The sequence below is a fragment of the Hemiscyllium ocellatum genome, unplaced genomic scaffold (genome assembly GCF_020745735.1).
Source record: "Hemiscyllium ocellatum isolate sHemOce1 unplaced genomic scaffold, sHemOce1.pat.X.cur. R3, whole genome shotgun sequence".
Lineage (NCBI taxonomy): Eukaryota > Metazoa > Chordata > Chondrichthyes > Orectolobiformes > Hemiscylliidae > Hemiscyllium > Hemiscyllium ocellatum.
The window spans coordinates 1,152,140-1,161,066 of record NW_026867625.1 but is presented as its reverse complement, the minus strand read 5'-3'; positions in this window follow the sequence as shown (position 1 = coordinate 1,161,066).

Below are 8,927 nucleotides of genomic sequence, written 5' to 3'. Positions count from 1 at the left end.
GGACAACATCTTCTGAATTGTGTCGCATTATTAGACTCTTTATTGGTCATTCTGTCCTGAGTGCTTTCTCCCCGGCCCATTATGCAGTCAATAGTGTCACTAGATCCTGATGCATTGTCACGGATCCTTGCACCATCAAATAGCTCTCTCCTGCAGGCTCAAGTTGGAATGAACTCATATACTGCACCTGAATGTGTCCCGACCTTCCTCGGGAGAAAAAGTAAACAGACATCAACACGGAATGCCCTGAACACATGATGCACCCCAACTCAATCCCAATCGTTTCCACAGCCATATCCCTCTGTTATCTCTTTCCTCCTCTTTCTCTCTTACACTTACCCTCGGTTCTTTCACTCTGTCTTCCTCTGCGCATATAAATGTATAAATCTGTCCCACGTTCTCACTACCTACGTGAACATCCTTCCATTTTCTCCGTTTCTAGCCTTTTCCTGTAAGTCTGTCCTTGTCTTATTCCTCAAGTGTCTGAATATTTTACGTTCTCTTCCTAAACCCTGTCTACATCTTATCCATTTAACTTTCTCTGTCTCTGTCTCACTGACTTGTTGACCTTTCAATAACTCACTGTCTATTAATCTGAGAATTCACGTCAGAACCTTATTTCCCGAAGCCTATTCATGGTCCGGCAACATCCTATTAAATTGAAGCTGGATGCGTGTGCTGAAGTCACCATCCTCTCTGATCACTTGGTGCAACTGTAGTAGCAGAAGCTGTACCCAAGAGAGAGGAAAAACTGCAAAGAGCAGAGGTGATCGTCAGACAGTTGGAAATGTGTCCCGAAACTGCAATCAGCACCTCTCAGTTTTGGAGTACATTGTGTTGGGATTTCTCAATCATTAATAGTCCAGGACATGCAAGATACTATGTCTCTGGGGAGTGTTGTTGAACAGCGGGGCCTTGGGGTGCAAATGCACAGTTCATTGAAAGTGGAATCAGAGGTAGATATGGTAGAAAAGAAGGCATTTTGCATGCTTGGCTTCATTGGCCAGAGTATTGACTAAAGTCTTTGGGGCTGCAAATGTGTTGCTGGTCAAAGCACAGCAGGCCAGGCAGCATCTCAGGAATAGAGAATTGGACGTTTCGAGCATAAGGGCTTATGCTCGAAACGTCGAATTCTCTATTCCTGAGATGCTGCCTGGCCTGCTGTGCTTTGACCAGCAACACATTTGCAGCTGTGGGAAGGGCTTATGCTCGAAACGTCGAATTCTCTATTCCTGAGATGCTGCCTGGCCTGCTGTGCTTTGACCAGCAACACATTTGCAGCTGTGGGAAGGGCTTATGCTCGAAACGTCGAATTCTCTATTCCTGAGATGCTGCCTGGCCTGCTGTGCTTTGACCAGCAACACATTTGCAGCTGTGATCTCCAGCATCTGCAGACCTCATTTTTTACTTAAAGGCTTTGGGGCAACACTTTGTGGTTGTGGTGGACATTGTGGGGACCACTATTAGAATCCTGTTTTATATTTCTGGTCCTTTTGCTTTCGGACAAAATTTGTTTTCTGAGAAAGATTGTAGATCAAATTTACACGAATGATCTTGGAATTGGAGGTTTTGAGTTATATGGAGACGTTGGATGAGTCGCGACTTCTTTTTCTGCACGGTGTCAAAGGTGTGCTGGCATTATAGAATTGATACAGTCATGAGTGGTATGGACAAGGTGAATAGCCAAAATCCTTTTCCCAGGACAGTGAGGCCAAAACTGGAGTGTCTAGGTTTCAGGTGCATGAGAAATAATTCAGAGGAGTCCAGAGAGACAATTTCCTTACAGAAATGATCGTGCATGGATGGAACAAGCTGCAAGAGGAAGTGGGAGCTGCAGGTACAATTGTAACTTTTAAACACATTTGGACATATACAGAGATAGGAAACTATTGGAGGGATATGGGTGAGGCGCAGGCAGGTGGCATTACTTTACTGAAAAATACCTTGTCAGCATGAACGAGATGGACAAAAGGGACTGTTTCCTTGTTGTATGACTCTTGTCCTGGGACTATAAGAGAGTGACGAGTCCAGTAAAACATCAGTTGTTGACCGACAAGCAGTAGGCACTACAACAAGACCTGATGCCTTTGTGCTCCTCTTGCTGCAAGTAAACAAGGAGATGACGAAAAGATAAATGGCGTTTTGGTCTTCATAGCAAGGGAATTCTACTCCAGGACAAGGGATAAATTGCTAGAATTGTGCAGGGTCTTTTTGAGAACAAACCTGGAATATTGTAAGCAGCTGTGGCCTATTTTCCTGTGGAAGGATGTTCTGATGATGGACTGAGAACAGAAAAATTTTAATGGACGAATTATTGGAATGGCCGCGCAGATGTATGAAATGAGATTGGATCAGTTAAGATTGTATTCAATGGGTTTAATTGATGATGAGTTATTTCATGGAAAACTGTAAAATTCTAACACGAATAGACAGGATAAAATCAGGAAGGTTGTTGTGGAAAACTATTGAGGATACACTAGCCAGTGAGAGCCTAAAGATTGATGGTGGGCCAATTAGGACTGAGATGAGCAGAAATCTCTTCATCCAGAGAGTGGGAAACTGTGGAAGCTTCTGCTACGGAAGGTCGCTGAAACCAAAGTATTGAATGTTTTCAACACGTGTTAAATGCTGTTGTTTGGTTTACAAGTGACTTGGGGGAAAGTGGCAACAGGGAACTGAGTTGGATGATCATCCGTGAGCATGTTGAATGGTGCCACAGACGGAAAGCTCCGAATGACTTACCTCTGCCCCTATTTTCTGTTGTTTTGTATTTCAAATGGTGCAGGGACAAGGAGCAGAACACAAAAAAGGTAGAATTTGTTGGGATTACCAAACTGACTACATAGGCTTGAGCAACGATCAAAAGACTAGAAGTCCAGTTAACACAGTGCTTTATTTTCCAGATTTGTGTTGAATGGAGTGTCCGGTTGAGAATTCCTGTAGTGGGTTGAGAACATAAACCTTAAGCACCAAAAACATTTCATAATCATAGGCAATGCACAATCTTTCGGCAGGAGCATTGATAGTCTTGTTATTTCATAAGATATGACCATGTAAAACTGAGATGAAAACTGACTTCACTGAGAGCATGGTGATGATGTGGAATTCCCCTCCACAAAAGGCTAGAGAGGTCAAACCACTGTCACAGAAATAGACGAATCTCTGGAAGCTTACTTCGTCCTGGGTTGTGTGGATAGTGTCACATTCTGGCAGTGATTCAGAGGATTAACTATTCCACTCTTTCCTCTGCCACTCTCCCTCTGTGTACCTGTCCGTCTTCTTCTGTTTCTCTGATCCCCACTCTCTCATGGTGTCTCTCACTCTCCGCTTCTTCCAGTTATTTCATAGTCTTTGAATTGTTTGTGTTTGTCCAATTATATTCGTCTTTATTTATCGTATTTCTCTCTCTCTCTCTCTCTTCCACATTGTCCCTATTTCCCTCATTCTCTGTGCACTTCTGTTTCTGTGACTTACTGCCTTTACGTTATATTGTCTTTGCCTGTGTCTCTATTTCAACGCTCTCTTCCCTCGACTCCACTCAAGCTTGATTTCTTGCTATCTGTCTCTCAATACATGAAGCTGTCTCTTGTTTTGTCCCCTTTTGGAAGGCTATTTCTTCTGTTCTGACTCTCTGCAGGTTTGTCTTTGTCTCTATCCCTATCTGAATGTCCCTTTCTGAGTGTGTGTGTGTGTGTGCGTGTCCCTCCCTTTTGACGATGCCTCTGTCTCTTCGTGTTTGCATTTCTATCTTCAGCCCCCATCTGACTGTCCCCTGTGCTCTCTGCTGCTATCCTTCTGTCTCTGCAAATATGTTTGTCTCGCTCTCTCTCCTTCGCGCCTTCTCCATTCTGATTTTTCATCTGTCTCTGCCTCTTTGCACCTCTCTTGACTACCTTTGTCTGTGTGTCTCTCTTTCCGCCTCTCTCCCTCTCTGACTGTCCCTCTCTATCTGCGACTCTTGTTCTCGTTGTCTGTTTCTGTCTACGTTCGTGTGTGCATCTCTCTCTTTGTGACCTGTCCTCGGTCTCTGTGCGTCTCTCTCTTGGCCTTTCTCCTATCTGACTGTGGTGCTGTCTCTGCATTATTCCCTACCAACGTACTCAGTCCTTCTGCGAACCTTTGTCTCCGGATCAGGGTTTGTCATTCTGTGGTCCTTTCCAACTCTCTCCCTCCATCGTTGTGTCTCACTCAGACTTTCAATTTCTCTCTTTGCCTGTGTTCCTTCGTACTCTCTCGTATATCTCTCTATCAATGTCCAGTCTGTCTGTGAGTTTCTTCTCTCACACATTCTGGCTCTGTCCCTCAATCTCTCTCAGGTTATCACTCTCGCTGGCCACCCTGCTGATTCTCACTCTTTACGCAGTTTCTGTTTCTGTCTCTCTTTGTCTCTCTCTCTCTGACTCTCTCTCTCTCTCTCTCTTTCTCTCTCTCTCTTTCTCTGTACAAACAGCGTTTTAGACTTAGACATTTTGGATTCATGTTTCCTTCAGTGAGCTACCATTTATATGTTTGCAATTCAATGCTGAGTGTCCAAATGGTGAATGAAGAGTCGGAGAGAACCAGTAGAAGTTGGCTGCTCTTTGAATGAGAACATAGCGTAAATGGATCTCAATGCATTGCCCTTCAGATTGACTGGTAAGACTACTTCTTATGACTCACACAACAGAGCAGTGAAGGCCGAGGTTCCAGCCTCGGCCAGTGCCTTTCTCTCTCTCTCTCTCTCCCTCTCTCTCTCTCTCCCTCTCTCTCTCTCTCTCTCTCTCTCTCTCTCTCTCTCTCACACACACACACACACAAACACACACACACGAACACACACAGTCACAGAGTCAACCACACAAACACTTACACTCACAAACATGTACACAATCATACTTACACATACACATAGATACACAGAAACACACTCACGTGCATGTACATACTCTCACAAAGACGCAGACACATGGGTGTACATGAACTTATGAACTGGGTACCTGTTTTTTTCTCAAAATTTCCGAGCAAACCTCTGGTCCAAACATGAATTATAAGAAATTGTTGCTGTGTTGCGATCATGCAGAAAGGCTGGCACATGTACGGTGTTGGATGGCTGTATCAAGAGTATCGGGGTGAACGTGGGTGTTGTTCATTCAGAACATCTGAGATGGTGGCTCCGTCTCCCAAGGTAGATGTCCAGAGAAGCACGTGCCAAGCTGGTATTGCAAGGATTTTGTGTTGAAAGTTTTTGACTCTTATTTTCTATCCGGCAGATGCTCGAGAGGGATCCTGTGTATTAATGAGTCAATATTAAGTAATCGTGGGCATCGTTACGAGTATTAATCGCGATTCATAGGTGTCTTGCCACTTACGAGTTTTAATCTCATCAGTGTCACCAAGATTTGCTTGCTAAAGGCGACTTATTGTTCTCAATGGCAATAAAGTCCTCACTTAACATCTCACACTGTTCTTCAAAATGACACACTATTCTTGATTTTTGGAGTGTTTGTGATCACAGGAACCTCATATAAGCAGTGGACATTTCGTCAGTAATGTCCTTTCTCATGGTTTATTGATTTTGGAATCTGCATCAGTTTTGCATGATGGATTAGTTAATTATAGAGTCACACAAATGTACAACATGGAAAGAGACAATTCGATCCAAATCGTCTACGCCCTCTGGATATCATAAGTTCATCCAGTCCAATTTACCAACACTTGGCCCATATCCTTCTTTACATTTCATATTCATTATCCATCCAGATGCCTTTTAAGTGCTGTACTTGTACCGATTTCCACCACTTCATTTGGCAGATCATTCTGTACATGCACGACCTTTTGCATGAAAAAAACAGACAATAGACTATAGACAATGGACAATAGGTTCAGGAGTAGGCCATTCTGCCCTTCCAGCCAGCACCAACATTCGTTATGATCATTGCTGATCACCCTCAGTCTGTATCCTGTTCCCGCCTTATCCTCATAAGCCTTGATTCCACTATCCTTAAGAGTTCGACACAAACCTTTCTTGAAATTATACAGAGACTTGACCTCCACAGCCTTCTGCAGTAGAACATTATGCACGCACACTCCACTCTCTGGGTGAAGAAGTTTCTCGTCAACTCTATTCCAAATGGCCTACCTCTTATTTTTAAACGGTGCCTCCAGAGTGTCCAATCCTTTAATCATTTTATACGTCTCAATAACATCCCCTCTCAGTCTTCTAAACTCAAGCTTATACAAGCCCAGTCGCTCCAATCTTTCAACGCAAGATCGTCCTGCCATTCCGGGAATTGACCTCGTGAACCTACGCTGCACTCCCTCAATAGCCAGAATGTCTTTCCTCAAATGTGGAGACCGAAACTGCACACAATATTACAGGTGCAGTTTCACCAGGGTCCTGTACAGCTGCAGAAGGCTCTCGTTGCTTCCATACTCAATTCCGCTTGTTACGAAGGCCAGCATGCTATTTGCTTTCTTCACTGCCTGCTGTACCTGCATGCTTGCTTTCATTGATTGATGTACAACAACACCTAGACCTCATTGTATTGTCCCTTTACCTAACTTGACTCCATTTACATAGTAATCTGCCTTCCTGTTCTTGCCACCAAAGTGCATAACCACACATTTATCCACATTAAACTGCATCTGCCATGCATATGTCCACTCACCTAGCTTGTTCAGGTCACCCTGTCAGCTCCTAACATCATCCCCACGTTTCCCTCTGCCACCCAGCTTTGTATCATCAGCAAATCTGCTAATATTCCTTTTAAGAACATCATCTATACCATTAATGTATACTGCAAACAACTGCGGTCACAGCACTGATCCCCGCGGTACGGCACTGGTCACCACCTGCCATTCCGAAAGGGAGCCGTTTATCACTACTCTTTGTTTCCTGTCAGCAAACCAATTTCCAATTCAAGTCAATATTTTGCCCCCAATACCATGCGCCCTAATTTTGCTCACTAACATCCTATGTGGGGCTATATCAAAGGTTTAATTCAAGTCCAGCTACACTGCATCCACTGGATCTCTCTTGTCCATCTTCAGAGTCATATCTTCAAACATTTCCAGAAGATTAGTCAAGCATGATTTCCCCTTCATAAATCCATGCTGACTCTGATCTACCCTGTTTCTGCTATCCAGATGTGTTGTAATTTCATCCTTTATAATTGACACCAGCATCGTTCCCTCCACTGAGTTCAGACTAAATTGTCTACAATTCTCTGCTTTCTCTCTTCCTCCTTTCTTAAAAAGTGGGACAACATTATCCCCCTTCCCCACTCTAATCCGCAGGATCTGATCCTGAATCTATAGAACATTGGAAAATGATCACCATTGCATCCACGATGTTTATACCCACCTACTTCAGTAATCTGAGATGTCGACTATCATCCTTCAGACCTAACAGTCTCTCCAAAACCATTTCCTGGCAAATATAAATTTCCTTCAGTTGAAGTCCTTCAGCCACTATTACTTCTGGGAGATTGCATGTGTCTTCCCCAGTGAACACTGAACTGAAGTACCAAATCAACTATTCTGCCATTTCTTTGTTCCCCGTAATATATTCACCCGTTTCTATCTTCAAGGGCCCAATTTTAGTGTTAACCATTGTTTTTCCTTTCACATACCTAACAAAGCTTTTACTATACTCCTTTATATTTTTGGCCAGTTTACCTGCGTACGTCATTTTTTTCTCTGCGTACTTCCTTCTTAGTAATCCTCTGTTGTTCTTTGAAAGCTTCCCATGCCTCCGTTTTCCCACTTATGCTTGCTCTGTAATACTTTTCCTCTTTCGACTTTATATTTTTCTTAACATCCCTCATCTGCCACGGCCACCACTGCCTCCTGTTAGGATCTTTCTTCCTTTGTGGAATGAACTGGTTCTGCATCTTCTGCATTATACCCATAAATACCTTCTATTGTTGCTCCACTACCATCCCTGCTTGGGTATTGCGCCATTGAACATTGGCCAGCTCCTCCCTCATAGCACCATATTTCATTTCCGATTGTACCCTCTCCCTTTCAAATTCCATATTAAGGCTTATTGTATTATGGTCACTACCTCCTAATGTCTCCGTCACTTCGAGGTCCCTGATCAAATCCGTTTCGTCGCGCAATATCAGATCCAGAATTGCCTTCTCTCTGCTAGGCTCCAGCACCAGCTGTTATAAGTGTCCCACTCGGAGTCACTCCACAAACTCAATTTCTTGGGGTCCAGTACCATCCTGATTCACCCAATCTACCTTCATGTTGAAATCCCCCATAACAACTGTAGTAATATCTTTGTGTCAAGCCAATTTCAGCTCCTTATTCAATTTACTCCCTACATCCAGACTACTGTTTGGGGGCCTGTAGATAACTCCCATGAGGATCCTTCAACCCTTAGAATTTCTCAGCTCTATCCATACTGACTCTACATCTCCTGATTATAGGTCCGCACTCGCAAGGGACTGAATATCATTCCTTACCAGCAGGGCCACCCCACACCCTCTGCCTGTCAGTCTGTCCACACGATAACACGTACAGCCTTGACTATTCATTACCCAGTCTCTGTCTAAGTGAAGCTACGTCTCAGTTATCCCCACAACATCTCAGTTATCCCCACAACATCGTAACTGCATCGTAGTTACGAAGCCAATTAAGGCTTTCCTGTATTACTCTAATCTTATGTTCTTTGATCTAAACTCCACCTCACCAGGGAAAGTGACTTAGTATGTTTATCCTAACTGATCTTCCTTGATTTGTAAAGCTCTGTAAGGTCGCCCTCAGACTCCTACACTCCAGGGAAAGCAGCCCGAAGCAATTCAACCTCTATCTATGTCTCAAACCTCCCAACCCTGACGACATCTATGTCAAAGGTTTCTAAAGCCTTTCAAAATTCGCAGCTTCATTTCGATTCGCGGGACATAAAGAAAGTGTATATTAGTGGCAATTGGTATCAGTAC